Genomic DNA, 25,760 nt, shown 5'->3' on the forward strand with positions numbered 1-25,760 from the left:
GGGCAAAGCTCTACTGTTAGAAGAAAGCCCCACAGTATCTGTGAGAGCAGCCTGCCAAGGAGGAACTCTGTGTAGGATTATTGTGATGGGCAGCCTGCGCTCACTTCACCCTCTAGCATCATAAAATCACAATGTGCTGCATGCAAGGTAGGGTTCCAGCACCCTCCCTCAGCAGTGGGTCAGAGGTAAGGTCAGAAGCGCTTATAAGGACAGCCAGCTGGACAAGCCCTTGGTCCCTCCCTCGCAGTTGTGAGTTATCTGAGAGCATCTCGCGCCCAGGGCCCAGGCTCGCAAACTGCGTGCACGCCGGGGCACTGCAGCAAACTCAGAGGGGCAGTGTGGGGTACTCACATTAAAATGAATTTAAATTAATTTAGGTTTAAGTTTACTTTAATTTTTAAATATTTTAAAATTTTGAGAAAAGCAAAGCAATACTCCACAGCTGTCAAATACCTTGCAAACTACCAGCTCAAGGTGGTCCTCGGTTTCAACATTAAATCACGCTACATTCTTTTGATCATGTCCTATCTCTGTGAAACTTTCAGCAGTTGCTTGATAAAAAGTTGCATGAAAATCAGTGTGGAAAAGGACATGAGGGTGGCAGCGTCCAACCTGATTTCGAGATTTGAGTTCTGCAGTGCCCAACAGGTACACACATCCCATTGGTAGTGACTGTGGTTATTTAAAAATAAATATAAAATATTTTCTTTTGATTTATGTGTATTTTTCCCAAACGGTCACCAAGTTGTTAGGACATAAATACTTATTAACTTATTTGGATCCATCTAACTACTTAATAAACAGAACTCTGTGTGTATGTGTGTGTGTGTGTGTGTGTGTGTGTGTGTGTATGCACACCTAGAGGCATCGTGAAAAAGTTCCTGAGACACAAAGGGTGCCACGAACTGAGCAAGGTTGGGAACCATCCTTCTTCTCTTCGCTCTGAACACCTCCTATTCTTTCTTTACTTTTCGCGACAAGCTTCAGTCACAGAATTCTGGCCTTGGAGCCTCAGGAAGCTCCTTACAAATACAGATAAAGCCTATTGCTCCGTCCACTCATCCTTCCTGGAGGAGCTTGAAGACAACTTGAAAATGAACATACAAATCTACACATGGCCCACAATAGAGGGCTAATAAGCTCCCTCCATCTTCTTGGTTGCAGGCGCACTTTGGAAGTGTTATTCCATCAGGTGGACGTGGGCTGCGAAATGTAGACACAGTCCACCATCTGGGATGGAGAGGCCCCACAAGAGGGAATTAACCAACCCCAGTCAAGCCATAAGGAAATACAGACCCATCACCTCGAGCACGGCCATACCGCCACCATCACCACTGGAAGGGTCTAATAAAGATCCTTTTCTCTGGGTGGTGTTTTTCTCACCGACACCTCATTAGCCCTGCGTGCTGGCCAGTGCTTGACCTACTTTCTTGGAGTAGAGGACAGAAACAAATTACCGGGCTTTTCAAGAAACACAATGCACAGTAAATAAATTTCCTTCAACTACAGAGTGCTATCATAACCCACGCCAGGAGAGGAAGCAATCTAATTTCAATCTGTAATCAGAACCAAATATAAGAATCAATGCAGCAACCCCTCTGCAGCTATACGAAGGGGTATCCAGCTGACCTCCGAATCTCTGCCCAGGAAATGAAAGCAGACGGCTGACAGATAACTTGATGGAAAAGCCAGTGAGGGCAACAGAAAGCCAGTCAGGTTGTAATAACACCTGAGAGTTACCCAGGGTCCCTGGCAAGGTCCTGTTTGCCGCTCCAAACTGCTGCTACCTCAATTGCCATTAACCACTTCTAATGCTGTAATGAATCAGCCTAGGTGCCTGGACACTAGGAAAAATGATACCCTCATTTTCTTGCAAATATAGATTGCAAACCCCAGGACGGAAATAAGGACAATTGAATGCCTTTCTCTGGGCTGCTAAAAATGAAGGGAGCTTCAGGTCTTCAGGGGCCATCCTTCCTGGGACAAAATGGTTCCCTGGCCTCACCACACAGTCACCCAGAGGACACAGAGGTAAAACCTGCCTTCTATAACGTCTCTTGGCAGGTTCGTGTCCCTCTTCCCTTCCCTACCCCTCTCCCCATCCCAGCTACCAGACTGAAATAACATTTATTGAGTCCAAGCACATGGAACGAGGCATATTCCCAGAATTACTTTATTTGATCTTAGTAACTCCATGAGGTATGGAGATAATCCCCATTTTACTGATGAGGAAATTGAAGCTCAAAATGGTTATGGGATGTGCTCGAAGCTACACAGCTGGTTGACTTGCAGAGTTAGAACTGAAATCCACTCCAACCCTAGTCTCTTGTCCTTTGCTGCCTTAGTTAACTAGAGGAATTGTCCTGGTGCCTGACACGACCAGGAAAGCAACAACAGGCCCACTGTCTTATAAAATGTCTTCATGTGAAGTTAAAACAGGTGTCTCTGACAAGACTCATTTGATATGCAGAGAAATTTTCTTAATATGTGTAACATACAATGATTTTGTTCGAACTGGGTACTGTCATCTGCCTAGAGATCATCATTACAAACGTACTAACCTACCGTCGCCATGATGTGCGCACTGTCCTTCTAGATGTTGCACCATCATGTAGTGTACAACCTGCCACACCTTCCCTCATGTCCCTGGGTGGGCTAGGCTTAAAGGAGGGGAACATTTTATGCCTAATCATTCTGGGAAAGGCAGGAAGAATAGTGAAAAATGCAGTCTTTAACATGATAGGCAGTTGGTAAACAAGCATTAAATTAAATGGAACCCAAATGCCTATCTTCAAGGAATTAAAACTAACATATAAGCAGAAAAATACTCTTATAAGAACAATTGTAAAAGCCAAATGGTGGTCAATAGGGCATAAACTCAATTCCGGGAGCTGAAACTCAATTAAGAGTAGAGATCAAATCATAAAACCAACAGACAGACAGACAGCATCCTTGACTAGTGGCTACGTACTAGCTAGAATGCAAGGTCCATGAAAGCAGGGACTGAGTCTGTCTTGTTCACTGCTTTATCCCCAGGCTTTAACATGGTGCCTTCCATGCAGGAGGTGCCCAAGAAGCGTGTACTCGGGGAACATTTGGGGCCTCTGCGTTCCCTGGATGCTGGTTAGCGTAATGGCTCAAGGAAAAGGGACTGGATGCCTGCTCTGTGCCAGGTACCAGCTGGTCCTGAACCACAAGAGCTGCAGGGCCTCTCAGCAAAGGAAAACCAATGCCACCAGGACAGCCTAGGTTCAAGGTGCTCACGAGGACCAGAGCATCTCCTAAGCCTTCTTTCCCCATAGCCCAAGAGAAAAGGCGGTGGATAAAAATTCACATGACATGTTACTCACATCTCCCTGAAAAGCCACTTTTGACAGAACAGAAATATACTTCAGCTCTGGCTTAAGGTTACTCCTCTGCCTCTTCCTACTAGGCTGGTGCTGCCCTTGGGGTAAGGGCTAATCTGCCGGCTTCTTGGGGCTCTGAGGCTAAACAGAGCACTTCTGCTTTCCAGGACCCTCATCTGGCACATTACTGTGAACGGCACATTCGCGAAATAAATAAAAAATAAACAAACTGTCCAAGATTCCACTATTAACATTCCACACCTCAGGCTAAATGTTAGTGCCATCTTATCAGGCTCAGATTGGAATGCGTAAATGGAAAAAAAATCCCTCCAGCTAATGGCCGTATTAAGACGTGCCATTTAATCAAATGTTGCATTATCTGGAGTTATTTTTAACAGATGCACGTTGGATTAATAAAAACTACACAAAACTTGAGCTTAAACAAGAGGTTTTGCTAAGTTGACAGTAAGGGCCGCTTTAATACAGAGTCATATTAAACAGAAGCCTTTGATATTAGTGAAACCCAGAGAGATCTCAAATTTCTGGCAGTCGATCAGCAGCAAGCCATATTTTATTGTAGAATTTTTTTTTTAAATGTACTTTGAGCAAATTGTGTACTTAGAAAATTAATTGAAAACACAGCTTTGGTTCTTACCAGACCCATTTCAAAACATCTGAAGGATGCCTGGATAACAATGTGCCCAGATAAGAATCCAGTCTGGGTCCCCAACAGAGGGACAAAAGGACACTGGGACTTTCACATATTCGTGGTATAAATATGCTAAGAATCAAAAGGTATTCACTATGGCTGATAGAAAAGAAGGGAGGATGAGGAAAGGTAGTTTCTTACAGACCAAGAAGAGATATTATAGTCACAACAACGATATCTGTGCGTAGCTTTGCAGTATATGAAATATTCTCAAACCACCAAACCAAACCATTTTGTCCAGTCCTTAGAAGCTCTCTGAGTGAAACACAAAGTATTATGATCCACAGTTTTTGAGACAAATTTCAGTGGCTTTCTCAATATCTCCCAAATGGTAAATGGGAAAGATCAGATAATAACTCAGCTCTTCTGCTTCCAAATCCCTGTGTGGTCTCCTGGGAAAACTGTCCTAACTGCAGCGGGAAGTTTACCCATGAAGCCTTGTGAATTCCACAAGGAAACTCCAGAACAGGCTGCTATCTGGATGCATAGAAGAGGTTGCTAACATCCTCTCATCCTAACACAGTAACTCATCACTGACCCTCACCCATTTTGTTTGTGCCTGAAGAGACACATTAGAAGGGCTACTTTTTGAATACACAAGACACACAAAGCCAGTATCTTAAAGAAGGCCATTTAATCCATTATCTTCCCATGACTGCATTATACTTACACAAAAGTTCCTCTCCAGTCTAAGAGCGCATTTAACACATTGCCATTTTACTACTACCAACCCTGAAAAGTTGTGATTCAGCATTTGCAACCCATCGCTTATGACAAGCTGCCAATGTGTAGATTAGTCCCAAGAATTAACGTGATTCAGAGAGTGCACATCACTCAGTTTCAGCCAATTAAATGAGCACCATGCATCACTAATTCCTTCTTGTTCGGTTCATTAGTACACATACTGGGAAGCTGAAAAGTAGAAACCTAGTGGGAATATTAAAGGAGGGAATAGGCTCCTATCTTGAGAACTGCAATGCACTGACCTGAGAACTGGCCACAGGGGAAGATTTAGGGGTGGAACAGTGCAATCTCTATACCCAGAGCCACCCTTCCAGCATCTTCACTCTCTTCTTCCACAACTCTTCATAGAACCTTACATTTCCCTCTCATTTTCCCAGACTTTCAAAATACTTCCATGAAAGCTACAGGAAAGTCATGAGCTGTCACTTTGTTTGGACAGAAGAGCTGCTGTGTCTGATACATTTTATCTCCTCCTCTGTTGAGTGGAATTGATCATTGCTTGCCCCAATTTCTGTCGACCAGACTAGGGAATCAAGACCTAGTGCTTCAGTCCTAAGGACAGTCAATTCAATATGAAAAAGACGTAACTTGCTTCTTTATTCAAATGAGGGTTTCACAAATGTAGCATATTTAGACCTCCTCGTGCCCCCGTGAGGATCTTTGTGCATTCACTGCCATCACGGGCATTTATAAATGTAAATCCGGCCTGCCTCACGCTCCTTCCAGTAGCGGTCTAGGTCCTGTGTGTGAGGCGGATCTCAGTTTTCTGAATTTAAAAGTGCCATCTGGATGCAAATAAACTATGCCTTTTTCTTTGAAATTCACAGAGGTCTTTTTCTCTCCAAAGGTGGGTCAAAGTACATCAAGTTAATCTTGCCAGTCAACTAGTGTAAATGTCTAGGCCTCTCCACTTCTGATAATCTGCATTGTAAAATATCTCATTAACTGTACTGCAATCCATTTGAAATATTATTTTTGATGAGAGGGCCATGGAAAAAAATCAAGATAATGCCAGCCTGTTGTGGCCTTTGTTCCTTGCGAACAGACTGTTATAACAAGAACAATTTCTGTATTTTCAAAAATTAGTGCTACTTGAGCTGATACAAGTAGAAGGCACACAACAGAGCATGATGACAAGTTGGCTTTGTGAAGAAAGTTGGGGGCCTATCTCCATGGAGAGTGTCTGCAAGAAAAATGAGAGGGAGTTCCTGCCTTGAGATGGGCAGACTGTCCTCTTCTGGGTCCATGCTCTCCTCTTGTGCCTTTAAATCCATGCAGAATCTGGGCCATGGGTTCCAGTGTCCGACTAGGAGGAAAGGTGGAGCCACAACGCCCCAGTTGACATATTTTGTAACTGGCTTGCCCTTCTTTTTTTTTTTTTTTTTTTTTTTTTGCGGTACGCGGGCCTCTCACTGTTGTGGCCTCTCCCGTTTGCAGAGCACAGGCTCCGGACGCGCAGGCTCAGCAGCCATGGCTCACGGGCCCAGCCGCTCCGCGGCATGTGGGATCTTCCCAGACCAGGGCACGAACCCGCGTCCCCTGCATCGCCAGGTGGACTCTCAACCACTGCGCCACCAGGGAAGCCCGGCTTGCCCTTCTTGAGTTCAGCTTTGACTAAGCTTGGCGCTGGTCATCACTCTCTTCTGGGACTGCCACATCCCCACCCTCCTCCTCCCCTGCCAGCCTCTCCCATCTGGCTTCACTCTTGAGAATGTGTGCAGCACATTCTCCGTTTGGACACTTAGCTTTGCTTTCCTCCCACATTTCTTTCCTGCTTTAATTAACACAAGAGCCCAAATGGCTCCCTTAGAGAGACTTGTCCTCTTCCCTCTTGGCACATCAGATACTTTCCGAGTAGCCTGTTTACAGTGTGCCAGCTTCACACTACAAAATCGGGCAGAAATAAGGGAACTCGAAATCAGGATTTTCTATAGGTCAAGATAGGCCACGCCGTGAACAATATGTTTTCCAGCTTCTTCATACTGGGCACCAGTGGTGATGGTCCAGCTACAACTTGGCTATCATTCATTGGTGCCTACTGGGTGTCCATGCCATGCTAAGCATTTTACAGCGCTTCATCTACTTCTTAGAACAACAGTCAAGGGTAGGTATTGCTTGACTCAAGTTATAGATGAGAAAATGGTCTCAGAGAAGTCAAGCCTCTTCCACATTCTACCAAGGAGCATAAAAGGTGCTGTGGAGAAAGGTTAGGTTTCATTCCTGCCATCCTAAGATGCAGCCCCATCTAATAAAAGTGACAAAGGGCTTACCAGTCCCAAGCAAGAGGCTAATTATGTGATTCTCAATTTCTGGGCAACTGTCACCATGACCTGATTTAGTCACAAAGTTCTCCAACGAGAAAAATTAAGATGGCTTCATCTGTTCCTACAACTTCCTACCTCCCTGTTTGTGTGAACATGGTAGGCACTCAATAAACAGTTCTCATTTATTGACTATTTCTATCGGCAGGAAATATTAGAAGGAGTTTCTTATCTCTGGCCTCTAGCCTGATCTCAGGTCCTACGTCCTGGATCCCAGTACTCACGGGCACACAAACTCTCCTGCCATCCCCAGCAACACTCTTCATTCTTCAAGGATAGGCATTTCGCTTCTCCAAATGAGTTTACTCTTCCCGTTCAGATTTACAAGCCGACAAATAACACTCAAGGGAAAGAAATTATGTCAATGTTTTTCCATTCTCACAAGCAAATCAGATGGGAGGCTGATGGTTAAGTTAGCAAACACGGTTGGTGCCTTGAGAAGGAAATCAGGAAATGTTGAGGATGAGCAAAACATATTAAAGCCAGCGGAGATCCTGGGGCCAAGCACAAACAAAGCCACTGACAGAGTCAGTCCCCTTGGAGCATGTACTGAATGACTCAAGGAGGATGAGCCCACGGCTTTGGGTTGCACATCTCCAACCTGGAAGAGGTCAGTGGCTCCTCGAGAAATGTATACGGAAGAAATGTATCCGAAAAGGGAAAAGAGACGGTGCACACCTAAACCTGGGAACAGCCTCCTCCCATGGGCTAGGGATCAGGGTCCATCCTAGAAGGGAGCACAGCAGGGAACAGCAAGGATTCAAAGGGGAAGGCACTTCAGGGGGACTAACAATGACATTCTTAAGGCAACTACAGAGGGTCACTGATCCAACCTGTCGGGGTTATCCCTGAGGCCTCCTGGCGTCCTGACACACTGCCTACCACCCATCCCCCACCCCTGAACTCAGAGGCAGGAGACACCAGTGTGGGTTGTTGAGGACAGGGAAAGCTTTCCAGAAGAAATAGATTTCAAGCCTCAGAGATTTCAAATAAGATATGTAATCCTGATTCTGGGCCTTACAGGACAGCCAGGCTAGTGAGATGGAGAGATAAAGGTCATGCCAGACCGGTCTGGGGATCAGGCCTTCTGGTGCCTTGGATCCTCTTTTCGGTGGCCCTTAAGTTTCAGAGGTAACTATAAAGGTCTCTTTTTTGTTTGTTTGTTTTTGCGGTACACGGGCCTCTCACTGCTGTGGCCTCTCCCGTTGCGGGGCACAGGCTCCGGACGCGCAGGCTCAGCGGCCATGGCTCACGGGCCCAGCCGCTCCGCGGCATGTGGGATCTTCCCGGACCGGGGCACGAACCCATGTCCCCTGCATCGGCAGGCGGACTCTCAACCACTGTGCCAACAGGGAAGCCCTAAAGGTCTCTTTAAATAGTCCCTTCCAGTGTCCTTGGCTCTCTCTGAGCCTGGTCTCTGCTGCGCTCATAGGAATCTTTCAATCTTAGGAATGATTTGCCACATTTACACTAACAGCAAGTATCCCAGCCATGGGTGCCACTGTTTTTTTTTTTCCCCCCTCTATCATCAGGTTTACCCTAAAATAAACGAACACATCTCTACTTTTACCCTAAAAAATATCCCCAGAGCAGGCCCTCTTTACAAAGCTACTCCCCCTGGGCCCTACAACAGCTAAAGCTAAATGACCCCAAGGTCCATGGTAGACCTAGAATAATAAATTTCTCAGCAGATGATTTGCTTTGACCAGAAACTGACACGTGAAGGGTCTAGCTTAATTCTACTGCCTTGTGGTATTTGATGGGGACTCTTGGGGATTCTGATGGGAACCTTGATCATTAACCTTAGCTTTGAAAAGAATATTCCCAGCATGGAAACCCTCCTTGAACATGTTTTTTGCTGGACAGTCCCTTCCTCCAAGGCAGCAGGCTCTCTACTCTTTCAGGTATTCCAGATCCTTAATGAATGCAGACCAACATCTTCCTCATATGGAGTCAAACTTGATCTCCTAGTAACTATTTCATACCCTTTTCCATTACAAAGAATAAATCTTCTTACACCCCTTGGGGCAGCCCTTCAGATATCTGAAGATGGTTTTTATGACTTCTGTATGCATTTTCTTCCTTGCAGCCAAAACACCCCTACGTTCTTCAAAAGTTCCACATATGACCCCTGATCATCCAGTCACCCTGCTTTAGTGTGTCCCTGCCTTTTTAAACTATTTTCTGCAGGCCTGAACAACATTTTCCAATTATGGAATTACCCACTGACCTTCTGTGAGATTTCTCTAAGCTTCGGTTTCCTCATCTGCTGAGTCTGACAATGAGGCCGTCCACTTGCTTGAATAAAGCCCCTGCTAGGTCTAAGGTTCTACAAATCCCAGGTCTGAAGACCAGAGAGGACTGGAAATATCCTCTCTGCTTCCCAACCCCTTCCTCCTGGATGGCACCCTATTCTCTTTATGCAACCAAAGGCTTCAGAAACATTTCTTAAAATCGGTCACCAACTCCATTCTACAACAGTAAACAGCAGTCTTTGGGTTAAATGGAAAGGAAATGGAGAGGATGGGAACATAAAGGTGGGTTTCAATGAAGTCTTCAATCAGCAGCTCTTGGAAGTCTAATGAAACAACCAGAAATTCTTCAGTGCCTCCGGAGCCGTGCTCAGGGAGTTCTGTCTGGTTTCCAACAAAGGAGACCAGCCTAGGTTCTCCTGTGGACAGACACCGGTGGATACTATCCCAAGGTTCATTACGCCCAGGAAAGTATTCCCACAGCACTTGCCACCTGCAGAAAACATCACGCAGTGCTGGAATGAGGGGCTTCCTCTAAGAGGGGTCCCTGGGCATTTCTTGAAGATGAGACAAGTCTCAAGGAACAAGGTGCCACCTGAATAAGTTGCTTTTCTGGATACAGTTGTGATGACAGCTGCAATGCCAAGCTGCCACACAGGGAAAGCCTGTTTTGTTCTTCTGATGGGCCAGATCCTTTGAAGTGAGCAAGATGATCCCTTGAGTTTACTAAGCAAAGCTGGCCTGAGGCATAACTGTCAAGTAAGGGAAGCTTCTTGACTGTCCTCCCGCCTCCACCCCCACCCCAAGTTCACAGGACTCCCCTCTCCCCACTACTATCCAGCATCCTCTGGAATCTCCCTTGGCTAATGATGGCTTTCCTTTCCTTCTCCTCTTGGAATTCATCTTTCCTGAGCCCCCTGCTCTATTCCAGTCGTTTATCTCATGCTTAAGTGCTAATGGGTGGAAATGTCCCAGGATTCACTTACCCAATTTTAGCTGGGTACGGTATTTATGAAGATATAATGGGAACACTGGTGGAAAATTAAGGGCCACAGTAACCAATGAGAGTAAGAATCTGCACCAGGAAGCATTTCTGACCCCCTTCTATCCCTACTGATTCAAACGTAAACAGACAGTCCTCCCCGCGGTCAGTCTGGCTCAACACAAAGTCTTCTGCAAGACACATTACTCACTCAAACCCAGTGAGAACTTTAGAGAATGACTGCCTATATTTCTAATATAGAGTTCTTGAGGGTTGTAAAAACATAGGTTTGCAAGGACCACCATTCCTCTGGGAAGCAGACTGACATTTCATTCAGAAACTTCCATTATGGTTGCTAACAGAACACATCTGCCTAAGCATCTGGTGCTACTAGACCAATAGCCTTTGGTTAGAGCTAGACAGCCTATGACAAACAGCACAAGTCGGTTAAGCAGTATGGGAAAGTGAAGGGAGCAGAACGCCAACGGGGGGGCTAGATAAAAACAGGAATCCGATGCCAGGTTTTTTTGTTTTTTTCTTCTAAATAGATTTATTTACTTATTTATTTTTGGCTGCGCTGGGTCTTTGTTGCTGCGCGTGGGCTTTCTCTAGTTGTGGCGAGCGGGGCTGCTCTCCGTGGTCGTGTGCAGGCTTCTTATTGCGGGTGGCTTTTCTTGTTGCAGAGCATGGGCTCTAGGCATGCGGGCTAAAGTAGTTGTGGCAGGTGGGCTCAGTAGCTGTGGTTCAAGGGCTCAGTAGTTGTGGCTCGCGGGCTCCAGAACGCAGGCTCAGCAGTTGTGGGGCACGGGCTTCGTTGCTCCACGGCATGTGGGACCTTCCCGGACCAGGGCTCGCTCGAACCCGTGTCCCCTGCATTGGCAGGAGGATTCTTAACCACTGTGCCACCAGGGAAGCCCCAATGCCAGTTTTATCACCATCTGCCAAACTTCAGCCAACTTACTTCATTTGGTTTCCTCATCTGGAAAATGTTTATATCATCTCCATCAAATGTTTTTTATGTGAACGTGAAGTTAAATCAGACGGCAGGCTTTTGACAAATGCTGGTTTCCTTTCCTTATCCCCTCATCCTCACTGATATAGGCCTTATTACTTGTGAAACTGGGTACTCTCTCAATTGTCTTTACGTTTGCAAAAGGGGCAAAGGGTTACGCATCCTCCCAATACAAAATATGAGAGAATAAGAAGAATGCTTAACCTACTTAGAAAAATGAGCCACTTTCAAATAGTTGAACTTCTGTTTACTACAGAAAGGTATCTGACAAAACTTTGTTAGCTTTGTTAGCTGAAAAAACTTTGGATTAATGGACTTACCATTACTGAAACTGATACAATTATATTTCCTTTTAAGTAATCTATAATTAAGAGTGTTTTTTTTAATCAACTCAGACTCACAATTAGTGGAAAATAGTTGGCTTTTTTGGTAGCCTTCCAAAACAAGAGATTGGATATAAAATCTAAAACCTCTGCTAACTTGACCTGGGCAAGCCACTTTCTGGGATTTGAAATGCTGGCATGTGATATATACTTTCAGGATGATAACAGCTGCTAGGAAATGTACTTGGCAGGTAGAGAAATTCTTCTCCAATTAAGAAGGCTGCCGCTGAGATGGGCACACTGCATGACTGTGAAGTCTCCCGCTAGAAGGAGCCTCATTCATAACCTTCAACAGGCTGTGCTTTTCCCCGTGACCTCCCAGAGGTTCAATAGAAACATAAGCCTTTGGGTGTCCAGGCCCTGGGCTCCGGAAGATCCTATTGGAAAATCACCCTCAATATATAAACTAGACTTTCAGAGGTCTGAAATGGTGCCACTAAATGGATGGCAATGGAAGAAACACATATTGTGTGAATTATTGGGAAGGAGGTACCTCAGCATCGCTTTGATACAATTGCACACTACCTATAACCCCTCTTGGGTTACAGTCAGCCCAGCAATTTATTATGTTAAGAGGATGCGTGCCTGTGATTTTATCTGTAGCCTCTGCACTTACACTGGTTGTGTGCACCCCCAAGCAGTGTCAGGTCCTAAGCAGTCCTCCACAACTTCTGGAGTTGAAGCTGTCCTTCTGTTGTTACCAGTTTTCATTACCGCCCTCTGATCTCATCCCTTCTTGGTACACACCACTTCATCACCTTTATTTTCTGTCATAATTGCATGTGAAAGATTTCCCTTTTGATAGACGCTGGATGCCAAGCTGGTACAGAAGAGAGTGTTGAAAAGTGTCATGTGACCTGCTGGCTTGAGAAGGAAGCCCATACACCTGTGGAAGACAAATGATTTTTCAGAAAGATGACAGATCTATCATCTGTCCACAGGATATGAGCTGTTCTGTCTGCTTAATAGCAAGAGGCTATGAATGGCAAAATAGGAAGTGCTGAAAGAAATTGGTAGCACACAGCACACCGTCTAGCAGGCCTCCCCCCGCCAGGATTGTTCTCAGCGGGTGGAAATCTGCACAGTGCTTGTCACCGCGGCAAGCAGAGTGGCTAGCCGCGGCCCTGTTTCTGCTCCCTGTCACACTGTCATTCAGGTGCCATCACCTGCCGACGGGGCCACCTGGTTCTCAATTATAGCCCAGGTCACCAATCACACCGCATCCATCATCATTCAGGATGATACAACACCAACCAGGCATGTCTTTAACCAAAATATCCCTGTCTCCAAGAGAGATTGTTGTCAGGGCCTGCCCTGCTCCTGGCCCCCCACAGTTCATTCCCCAGGTGCAGCTATTCACCTCTCCCTGTTCCGTCAAGGCCAGGAGGGTCTGTCTTCAATTGGAGGCTGAGCAACCTCAAGGGCTCCATGACTGTTACCTGTGGTCCCCACCTCGTTTGTGAATCTCCCTTGCCAGGTTCATTTCTTACTAGGATTTCAAAGCCTTAGCTGACTGGTCAACGACAACAGTGGCAATAGCAATGGCCAAAGAAACAAAAATAACTTTAATAATAATAGCTAATGCTTACAGAACACTTATTGTCTGCAGGGCACTGTTCCAAGAACTATATATGTATTAATTCAAAGGAACCTCCCAACAACTCTTTGAGATAGTACTGTGAGTCTATTTCAAAGACTAGGAAACTAGGCAGGAGCTCACAAAGAGATATGTCACAGAGCTGGGGCTAGAATCCAAGCTGTCTTCATCCAGAACCATAACTCTTAATCATCGTGGTACAGTGTCTCAACAAAATGAACTATCTCCCCAACCACACATACTGTGTGCTTGCTATGGGCGAAGTGCTTTACGTATTTTACTTCTAAGCCTCAGAACAACCTTAACCCTCATGATATCTCTAGAGCGCAGAGATACTAAGTAATGGTGAAGCCTGGATTTGAACCAAGGGTCTCCAAAACCCATGCTCCCTTCACGAGCCCCAAATCTCAGACACTGGCTGAGGGATGATGGGTGCTAGAATGTTGCTGTCCTGCTACCCTACAGTTAAAAGTTTAGGCCGTGAGAACAGGTTCATTCTGCTTAGACCATTAGCAGGTCCCCAAGGACTTGAGGTCTTTCCCTGTCCATCACAGTGAGAAGGAACATGCAGTGCTCTTCAAGCATGAGAACAAGACAGAGAACAAAAAGTTCTCCTTTTAATGAAGGATCCCTGCCCACATTGAGAACGTTAAAACAACTCTGCATTCCCAAAAGTAACCCCACTTGGTCATGATGTATTATTATTCATTCTATGCATTGTTGGATTTGATTTACAAAAATTTTTGAAGAATTTTTGTATTTTTGTTCGTGAGGGCCCAGACTTTTCTCATAATATTTTGTTCTGGTTTTGGTATCAGCAGGATGCTGATTATTAACACACGAATAGAAAAGTGTTTGCTCCTCTTCCGTTTTCTAGAAATGTTTTTAAGGAATTGGCATTAGTTCTCCATTAAATGTTTAGTGGAATTCACCAGGGAAGTTATCTTAGATCTGGAGTTTTCTTCGTGGGAAAGGTCCTTAACTACAAATTCAATTTTAAAAAAAATATGGCTATTCAGTTTATGCCTTCTTGAGAGAGCTTCAGGAGTTTGCGTCTTTGAAGGAATTTGTCCCTTTCATCCAAGTTATCGAGTTTATTGGCATAAAGTTGTTCCTAATATTTCCTAATTACATTTTAACATTAGTCATGTTTCCTTTTTCATTTCCAATGCTGATAATCAGAGCCTTCTTTCTTATTTTCTTAATAAGTCTGGCTAGATGTTCATTGATTTTATTAATCTTCCCAAGAAAAACAAGCCTCTGTTTTCACTGATTTTTCTCTTTTGCTTTCTTCTTTTCTATTTCATTGATCACTGCATGTACCTTTATTACTTTCCTTCTCCTGATAACTTTGGAACTCTAATTCAGGCATATTGGTCCGCTTGAAGTTGTTCCATAGCTCAAGGTTTCTATGTCCATTTTCTTCAGTGATTTTTGTTTCTGCGTTTCATTCTAAATAGTTTCTATTGTTATGTTGTCAGGTTCACTAATGCTTTCTTCTGCTATTGTCTGCTCTGCTGTTAATCTTACCCAATGTATTTTTCACTTTGTCATTGCATTTTCATCTCGAGGAGTTTGCTCTGGGTATTATTTCCTATCTTCTATATCACATCTTAGGATGCTCATGCTTTCCTTTACCTCATTAGGAACATCGAACACAGCTATAACTATTTTAATACCTTTGTTTGCTAATTATATCACCTATGTCTGTTTCTATCAATAGATTTTTTTCTCCTCATTAGGGGTCATATTTCCCATATTTCATTGGATGCCAGACATTGTAAAGTTGATCTTGCTGGGGGCTGGATATTTTTGTGTTATTCTTTTTTTTTTTTTGCGGTACGCGGGCCTCTCACTGTTGTGGCCTCTCCTGTTGCAGAGCACAGGCTCCGGACGCGCAGGCTCAGTGGCCATGGCTCATGAGCCCAGCCGCTCTGCGGCATGTGGGATCTTCCCGGACCGGGGTACGAACCCGTGTCCCCTGCATCGGCAGGCGGACTCTCAACCACTGCGCCACCAGGGAAGCCCTTTTTGTGTTATTCTTGAGCTCCCCCCTCTCTCCTCCCATGGGACACAGTTACTTGTAAACAGTTTGGTCCTTTTGAGGCTTGCTTTCAAGTTTTGTTGGGTGGGACCAGAGCCGTCTTTAATTCTGTCCTACTACTCAGGCAATACCTTCCTGAGTGCTCTACTGGGTGCCCTGTATATTATGATTTTTCTACTCTAGTTACTGGCAAGAGCCCTACATCAGGTCCTGTGAGAGCTCCAAGGGCTGCCCTGCCTATTCTTTTCCTGTGGTTCTTTCCCGAACTTCCAGTAGTTTCTGCACACCATGCTTTGATCCGCTAAGTACTCAGCTGAGGCCAGGAGAGGAATCCTTTGTAAAAATCTCTAGAGCTTCCTCTCTGTGCAGCTCTCTCCTCTCCATCAACTCTCTTCTTTCTCCTATTCTTCTCTGAGGATTCTGGCCACTTTGGTCTCCCCTAATTCTCGACTCTCTTCTTAACACAGGAAGACTAGAAGCTTCTGTTTGAGTTTGCCCTCCCTGTGCTCCAGCTTACATCCACTGTCTAGACAGCAGGCTGGGGCAAGCGTAGGGCTCACCCTGATTGCTCTTTCTGACGGGAAGCAATGTTCTGAGCTGATGATTGTCCAATGTTTGCCATTTTTTGTTACACATATTGTATGAGTTTTTAAATTCTATAGGGCAGGAGGGTGGACCTAGTCCCTGTTACTACTCCATGGCCACCAACAGACATCTTACTGCCCACTTGTGAAGATATACTTACGAAGGAGACTTTGGCACCACACCCTAAAGGCAAGCGCCTCCTTGAAGGATCATGCACTGGCTCCAGGACTCACTGCTTGTGGTTACATTTCAAATTCTTCCCCTTCATTTTTTCCACTCGCTGATTAGTTTGGAAGTGACGGTCAGAGCACTGGGCAGTGGGGAGGGATGATCGTGAGTTTGGCAAGCTTCCTGTTAACTCTAGCCTAACCACCTCAAGGAAGCAGGAGGAGCAGGGTCTCTTTACTTTCTCTTTCTGAAAGGCCCAAAGACAGTGTCATCTAAAGGGCAAGGACAACATGAACGTCAGGCTACTTTGAATACTAATTTCTTATCAGATATATGGCTTGCTAATGTTTTCTCCCATTCCATAGGTTGCTTTTTCATTCTGTAGTTTCTTTTTAGTTTGATATAGTGTCACTCGCTTATCTTTGCTTTGCTTGCTTGGGCTTTTGGTGTCATATCTAAAAAATCATTGCCAAGACTGGTGTCATATCTAAACAATCATTGCCAAGAGTGATATCAAGGAGCATGTTCCCTGTTTTCTTCTAGGATTTTTATTGTTTGGGGTGGTATGCTCAAGTCTCTAATCCGTCTTCAGTTAATTTTTTTTTATTGGAGTACAGTTGCTTTACAATATTGTGTTAGTTTATACTGTACAGCAAAGTGAATCAGCTATATGTGTGTGTGTGTGTGTGTGTGTATATATATATATATATATATATATATATATATATATATATCCCCTCTTTTTTGGACTTTCTTCTCATTTAGGTTACCACAGAGCATTAAGTAAAGTTCCCTGTGCTGTACAGTAGGTTCTCATTAGTTATCTGTTTTATACATAGTATCAATAGTGTATATATGCCAATCCCAATCTCCCAACTCATCCCCCTACCTTTCCCCCTTGGTATCCATATGATTGTTCTCTACGTCTGTGTCTTTGTTTCTGCTTTGTAAATAAGATCGTCTATACCAATTTTTTTCAGATTCTGCATATGTGCATTAACATGCAGTATTTGTTTTTCTCTTTCTGACTTACTTCACTCTGTATGACAGTCTCTAGGTCTATCCATGTCTCTACAGATGACCCAATTTCATTCCTTTTTATGGCTGAGTAATATTCCATTGTTTATATGTACCACATCTTCTTTATCCATTCCTTATCTTCAGTTAATTTTTGTTAATGGTGTAAGATAAGGGTCCAATTTCATTTTTTCTGCATGTGATTATCTTATTTTTCCAATACCATTTATTAAAGAGACTGTCCTTCCCCATTTGTATTTTTGGTTCCTTTGTCAAATATTAGCTGATCGTACATGTGAATGTTTATTTCTGGTTTCTCAATTCTGTTCCATTGGTCTATGTATCTATTTTTATGCCAGTACCATCTGGTTTTGATAACAATAGCTTTGCACTCTAGCTTGAAATCAGGAAGTGTGATGCCTCCAGCTTTGTCCTTTCTCAGAATTGCTTTGGTTATTCGGAGTCTTCTGCGGTTCCATACTAATTGCCTCTCCTATTTTTGTGGAAAATGCCATTGGAATATTGATAGACATAGCATGGACATTTAAACAGTGTTAATTCTTCTAATCCATGAATGTGGGATATCTTTACATTAGTCTGTGTCTTTCTTTCATCACAGCCTTTTAAGTTTGTGGTATACAGATATTTTACCTCCTTGATTCAATTTATTCCTAAGTATTTCATTATTTTTGATGCTACTGTAAATAGGATTATTTTATTTCTTTTACAGATATTTCATTGTTAGTGTATAGAAACACAATTGATGTCTGTATGTTGATTTTGTATACTGCAACTTTACTGATTTCATTGATTAGTTCTAACAGTTTTTGGTAGTCTTTAGAATTTTCTACATATAAGAGCATATCATCAGCAAACAAAGACAATTTTACTTCTTCACTTCTGACTTGGATATCTTTGTATTACCTGACCTGATTGCTCTGCCTAAGACTTCCAGTACTATATTAGTAAGAGTGGTGTGAGTGGGCACCCTCATCTTGTTCCTGATATTAGAGGAAAAGCTTTGAACCTTCTACCATTGAGTATGATGTCAGCTGTAGGTTTGTCATATATGACCTTTATTATGTTGAGGTGTTCCTTCTATACCCAATTTGTTGAGTATTTTTTTTTATCATGAAAGGATGTTATATTTTGTCAAATGCTTTTTCTGCATCCATTGAGATCATCATGTGATTTTTATCTTCCATTCTATTAATGTGGTGTATCACAACAATAAACTCCAAATGATCCAATTTAAAATGGGGCAGAGGAACTCCAAATGATCCAATTTAAAATGGGGCAGAGGAACTGAAAAGACATTTTCCCAAAGAAGACACACAAATGGCCAAAAGGTACATGAAACAAAGCTTAACATCACTAGTCATCAGGGAAATGCAAATCAAAACAATGACATATCACCTCATGTCTGTTAAAACAGCTATCATTAAAAACACAAAAGATTACAAGTGTTGGTGAGGATATAAAAAAAAGTGAACCCTGTGCACTGTTGGTGGGAATGTAAATTGGTTCATCTACTATGGAAAACTGTATGGAGGATCCTCAAAGAAGTAAAGAGAGAACTACCATATTATCCAGCAATCCCACTCTTGGGTTATATCCAAAGAAAATGAAAACAGGATGTTGAAGAGATATCTTCATTCCCATGTTTACTGCAGCATTAGTCACAATAGCCGAGATAGGGAAACAACCTAAGTATCTATCAACAGGTGAATGGATAAAGATAATGTGAGATATATATGTATATATACAAATACATACACATATACGTACATATATTATTACATACACACAACGGTATATTATTCAACCACGAGAAAGAAGGAAACCATGCCATTCGCAACAACATGGGTGAAACTTGAGAGCATTATGCTAAGTGAGATAAGCCAAACAGAGAAAGACCAATACATGATACCACTTATATGTTGACTCTAAAAAAGCTGAACTCCTAGAAACAGAAAGTGGAATGGTGGTTACCAGAAAGTGTTCAGTAGGGGAAAGGGGAAGATGTTGGTCAAAGAGTACAAACCTCCAATTCAAAGACAGATAAGTTCTGGGGATCTAATGTACAGCACTGTGATTATATTTAACATAAATGTATTATAGACTTGAAAGTTAATAAGAGAGATCTTAAATGTTTTCACCACAAAAAGGAATAATAATTATGTGACATGTTGGAGGTGTTACCTAACACTGAGGTGGTCATCATTCTGCAAATCTATCAAATCAACATGTTGTACACATTAAGCTTATACAGTAAGTCAATTATATCTTAGTAAAGTGAAAAAAATACTCCATTCAACAAAGAAAAAAGAAAGTCAGGCGACAAATTTAGGGACAAAAGGTCTTAAAACCAGCTTCTCTCTTTAGGTACAGATGTAGCTGCACAAATCAACACAAACTATTTGCCACCTCATAGGAAGCAAATGGACTTCTATCAATGAGACAAAACTAAATATTAATCTGGTCTTGAATTTAGTACATACACTAATAATAGCTAATATTTATGTTTCCTAAGTCCCAGGTACTTTTCTAAGCATGTCATGAGTTGTAACTCACTGAATACCAAAAGCACCTGTGAGATTGATTTATAGTATTATCTTCACTTTACAGACAGGAGACTGAGGCACGCCCAGAGAAGTAAAGGAACTTGCTCAAGACAGAGCTAGTTAGTAGCGGAAGCAGGAACTAAACTCTAACAGCCTGGCTCATAACCAATGAACCAATGTCCGCCATGAACAAATTCATATCTCCTAGAGACCAGTCTCAAAGCCCCAATGTAAGAATCTTCAGGAACTTGTTATAACCCTCTGGCCTACACTTGAAGATAGATGTATGGCCATATATTAAGGATGTGCCCGTTTACCAAGGCATTCCCCCACTGTGTGATAGGTTGGATGAATTAGTTTCAGTTTTCTTCAAATTCAGGGTTTCTCCGAGTCTAAAACATTGGCCAGCCTGGTCCCTACCTTCCTGGACCCCATGGTGAGGGGACTGCTCTTACTCTTCTAGCCCCAATCCCCTGCTGAGCTCTGCATAGCAATAAAATGACCTGCAATTTGTAAGAGACCAGAATCAATCGAACAAATGGTTCAAAGTCTATAGCCCAACTCCCTGATTATTTTACCTTACAGCTTCCTCTCTGAATATCCCCAGGCACAGGTTATAGCAAACTTCATTGGAAAAATTGTCCTTGTCCAGAGGTGAGGCTGTAACATGGCTTTCAACTGGAAGCATTATTTTTCCATTATGAGATGACTAAAAATTTGTGGGGTTTTGTTGTTGTTAGTTGTTCCAGTGACTGTGGAGCACTATTTACAGTCAGTGGACAGGAATGGGAGGCTAACCCTCTTACAATGCATGGGCCAGCCTCACTCACTGGAGAATTGTCCCACCAGAAATGACAAGAGTTTCTTCTCTTATTACAAACCATTTGTTGAGTGTCTACCAGTTCTATTAGTCAAACTGGGCTACAATCTTTTTTCACTAACTTCTAAAACCTTGAGCACTTGAACTTGACCAAACCTTGAGCTTGCTTACTTTCAAGACCCATGAGCCAAGAGGACTTTCTGGCTAAGACTAGATCTCCACAGACGATACACAGAGGTTAAACCATCCTTGCTTCTGAGTCTCCTCAGATGATTGCTGAGGAAAACTCCAATGAAGGCATCCTTCTTCCTCAGAAATGCTAATCTAGAGCCTCAGGTATTTAATCATCAGTCCTAATACCAGTTTCCTATCTGCTCTAATGGAAGGACTGTTCCAACAGTGGGATAAAGAAGAGAACCTCCAACGGGACAAGCAGCAGGAAAAGCCATTCCCATCGGTGAGGGGAAGAACACTTCAGAGGCTCCAAAGACTGTGGCTGAAAGAGGATTAAAGAAATTCCTCTCACAGAATGAATGGATTCAGACATAAATGTCAATACTTCCTTGAGCCGAATTATTCTGGGAACTGAAAACAGTGAGGAATGGCTAGTTGTAGCAACAAGATCTAGTTTTATGCCAAAGAATCATATCAGCAACAGATTTTATCCAATTGCAGTACCTGGACCAAATTTTCCTGACAATAATTTTAGGATTACTATGGTGCAGGCTGGAGGGAGCTACTCTAAGGAATGGGAGATGGGTTATCAATAGTTCTTAACTTCCCATATAATGCGGCTTCTGTGATACGTTTTATTTTTCCCTTCTTGTATTTCTTTCTTTCCTCCCTACCTTGTCATTCACAATTCATAAAACATCTCTATCATGAATGCCTTTATAATTTCAGTTTTTTTCTACATTATGTCTTGGCTCCAAGAAGAAACAGTGAATCTCGTGGAATGCATAGAATTCCAAAACCAATGTTATAAACTAAGATCTAAATTTAAGAATGTGAAGGAGAAGAATGTGGGGATGAAGGATATGGAAATAGATCTGGTCACTTTACACTGAATTTTTTTTTTATTGAATGAAAAATTCTTTAAATTCTATAGTGCTTTACAATTTTCCAAAGTTTCTGATTAAGCTGATTAGCAATAATCATGCCTCGGATAAACCTCATTGGCTATGACACTGCCACTGTGCAAAGCTACAATAAATTTTTTTAGTAAAACATCATTACAGTAAGAGATACATAGGTGAATATTTTTCTGAGCCTTAATAATTGTCTTTTATCCTTTCCTAAAGGAATTTCTGATGTTGTTTTTCCAGTTTCAGTCCAAATAAATGTGTTAAAAACTCTGTAAAAAAACCCAAACTGCCAAATATAATCGTCAAGTTCACCAAGTTCCAGAACAATGATTACATTTGAACAAAGTTGTTCAAAACACTAAAGAAGGAAGGAAGGCAAGGAAGCTGAAGACAGCCAATGCCTAGCTCGGGAAACCAAAGTCACGAGGATTTCAGCACATAATTCTACCCGTAGGCACATTTTCTGTACAGGCACCAAAACATGGTATCCTAATCGACACGGGAAACCCAGCATGACCCAGATGGGTTCCCAGTAATGTGGTACATGAACTCCCTAACCAGATTTTCCTGGAGCACAAACTATTTTGAGGTGGTTCAGGAAATGGATGTGGTTTGGTGAGAAACTATATAATTCAAAATCCTGTGGCTAAAAAGTCAGCAAAATTTTGTGGAAGAAGAGAGAGACATTTGAGCATGTTTCAGCTCGGTATTTAATTTATAATTCATAAAGCAGGTGGATTATTCCTGAGGTCAAAAAACTTTTCCTTAAGTTTTTTCTATCTACCCTAAATAGGTACCCTTTCAAATTAGGTCCTCTATTTTCCTGCAATCTGTGATGCTAATTTTAAAAATATAAAATAACAAAACAAAAAAGTATTGTGTTACCTACAAGAAAGGTCACAGAGCCTCGTTCCCTGAATATTCTAGGCAGGGATCAGCAAAACTTTTCTGTAAAGGGCCAGAGAGTAAATACCTGAGGCTTTCTGGGCCACACATAGTCTTCACCACATGTTCTTCTTTTCTATTTTTTTAAACAATCTTAAAAAAATATAAAAACCATTCTTAGCTCAGATGTACAAAAACAGGCCACTAGTCATATCTGGCCCATGGGCTTTAGTTTGCTGACCCCTATTCGAGATAAACAGGTGGACAGACTGTCTTTGTGGACACTACTCATTGGAGAGTAAAACAGATACCCACCCTACCCTCCCTGCCAACTCGACAAGTTGATGAAATTGACAAAAATAAATCTGTAAAATTTTCAAACAGATTTTAAATCATCAAATCATTAGCAGACATTTCAATATCTGACAAAAGATAAATCTTAGTAAAGACAAAGTGTCTCTGTATTCAGTCTCCTACGCTGCAAACTCACCTTGTGACCTAGAGCAAATTCCTTACCTCTGATTTCTCATTACAAAAAAAATTAGATATTTGCATTAAGTGATCTCTAGAGAAACACCCAGCCTTGGTTCTCTGAGATTCCATGAATGGCCCTAGAAAGCTCTAGAGGGATTTTTAAGGAAATGCCCCAAAGTGATCTTTACTGCATTAAGAAAAACTCATCGGGATGACTGTCACCCTATTTGATAGTCTCCAGAAAAGCGAAGGGTCCTCATTTTGCCTTCACTAAATCTCCCATCACAGAAGATGGCATTCCCATGGCTTTAGCTAAATGTATAGTCATTTACATAACAAAACAGAGACAATGGGTTCATGAGAGTAATCCTCAGAAATAAAACATATGGGCTTTTCAGTGGTTATCGTAAGGAGGAATCAGACACTTTGGCCCGGGAATCAAAATCATGAGAATCTCTTATGATTCCAGAACTTCTTTAACACTACTATATTTCTTATTTTTGTGATCCCCAAAGCTATTAACAGTAAAGTCAATTAAAACACATCTTTCTGGGCTTCCCTGGTGGTGCAGTGGTTGAGAATCTGCCTGCTAATGCAGGGGACACGGGTTCGAGCCCTGGTCTGGGAGGATCCCACATGTCGCAGAGCAAGTAGGTCCGTGAGCCACAACTACTGAGCCTGCACGTCTGGAGCCTGTGCTCCGCAACAAGAGAGGCCGCCATAGTGAGAGGCCCGCACACCGCGATGAAGAGTGGCCCCCGCTTGCCACTAGAGAAAGCCCTCGTACAGAAACAAAGACGCAACACAGCAAAAATAAATAAATGAACAAACTCCTACCCCCAACATCTTAAAAAAAAAAAAAACACACATCTTTCTGATCTTTAATTTTATACCATTATGATTTCTCAAACTAGCGGTAGATTTGGTTAAGCCAGGTGTGCGTTTTATGGAAAGACGTCTTCTAGATACTAATTGTGCAGTATGCTTCATGAGCAGTATCATTTTCTTCAACTTGAAAAAAATATTTACTTTCTGTTTCTCTCCAATCAGTAAGACACAGTCAATGGTAAAAGCACACACTTTCACTGATTTATCAGACATACATTTAGAATTGAACCCAACTGGCTGGGACTCACATTAAGTAGGGTTAATAAGATATTTCCCATCCTGCCTATTCAGAAACCCTTGGTCCTGCTCAGATTTCTCTACTCACTCAAGCTCCCTAAAGATAAATGAGCCTTATCCACAGAAAGGAAATAGGCCATTTATCTGACATCGCATTATTTACTGACATTAAAAATGATAATATCCATCAACAAGCAGCTAAACCCCAAGCGAGAACAAAGCTACAACTGTCTTTCTTTGATATAGTTACAAGGAGATGCTGACTGAGCTGCCATTTATGTTCCAATAATGTCACTACTGTTACAAGAAACTCACAGTTTGTTATTAACATAATTTCCCATGTGTTTATTTGGGACTGGGGAACTGTCTTTTGGCCTTTTCTGAACTTTCTCATAAAACTAAAACCTGGAATTACAATGACAGAACTATGAACATATTTGCTTTGGGGGAAAGTTTTTCATTTTAAAAATACATTATCCTTCCCTTTCATTTTCTTATGTTTAACAAAAGTACCGTTACCTATAATCCTCATAACAACCCAGCAAGCCAGATATTATTATCTGCATTTTCTACATAAGTAACTTGAGGCTCAAAGAGGTTTGTTAAATAAACTGCCCAAATTCACAGGGCTAGTGAATGGTGGGTCCAGATTGGAACCCATGGGTTTGTCTGACGCTGCTGGTGATCCTGCCCCTTCTCTTTCTATCTCTTTTCCCTCTCCCTCCCTCCTTCCCTCCCTCCATTCTTTCCCTCCCTTTTTTCCTCCCTCCCTGCCCCCATCCATCCATCCATCCACTTACCTACCTACCTACCTACATATCTATCTACCTTCCTAAACAAACAACTTGTCCTTATAAAAGGCTGTTTCTTGAAATCATCATCCCACAACAATTTAGTTCTATCCCAAAGTACACACCACAACACTGAGTACCTTAACAAAGCTTAAGGACACATAAGCAACACACACAGGACTGACAAACATTCTGGGTTATTAGCTTCAACTTAAGAAAACCCACATGTGACTGACTGACAGGAATGACCTGTCAGCTGGGGTTATTTAGAAGTAAAGTCAAAGAAACAGTGAGCCAAGACTGTACACGTTGTTATCGAAGAATATTTTTACGCCCTAAAAAAAGTAAGCTCTCTGAATCTTGAACTAAAACTCAGCTGCTATTTAAAAACAGAGAGTGCTGGAATCTGATTTTCCTCCCGTGGCCTTCACTGAGAGGCACTGGCAACAGCAAGGGCTCTTGAGTTAAATCTTCTAAGGCACCAACTCTGGTCCTATTTCATTCCCCTTCATCTTCCTCTGTCCCGTTAAAAGGTGTAAAGCAATTATACTCCAATAAAGATGTTAAAAAATAAATAAAAATAGAAAAAATATAAAATAAACTTTATATGCGTCATTCTATCTTCAGAATCCTGTGAAGAGATTATCATTACCACCAATTTATTGATGATGAAACTATAGTTTCACTTGGTCAAAGTCGTTTAAATTGCAAATGATGTAACTGTAATTGAAAGAAAAATGTTTATGGCTCTAAAGACAGTGATCTTTTTACTGTACTACTAAACGTTATACATATGATCTCCAGAACTTTGTACATGAAATGGCAATATATATGAGCAAGAATATTTACTGTACC

At 42.2% G+C, this 25,760-nt stretch overlaps 1 protein-coding gene and 1 pseudogene across 2 annotated transcripts in view; both read right to left on the reverse strand.

Annotated features, from left to right (window-relative positions):
* Positions 1–25,760, reverse strand: part of LRMDA (leucine rich melanocyte differentiation associated) — a 1,262,633-nt gene that overhangs the window by 371,205 nt on the left and 865,668 nt on the right. The window lies entirely within an intron of this gene.
* LOC132440083 (U4 spliceosomal RNA) lies at positions 21,619–21,750 on the reverse strand (annotated as a pseudogene).

Source organism: Delphinus delphis, chromosome 16 (assembly GCF_949987515.2).
Source record: "Delphinus delphis chromosome 16, mDelDel1.2, whole genome shotgun sequence".
Taxonomy (NCBI): Eukaryota; Metazoa; Chordata; class Mammalia; order Artiodactyla; family Delphinidae; genus Delphinus; species Delphinus delphis.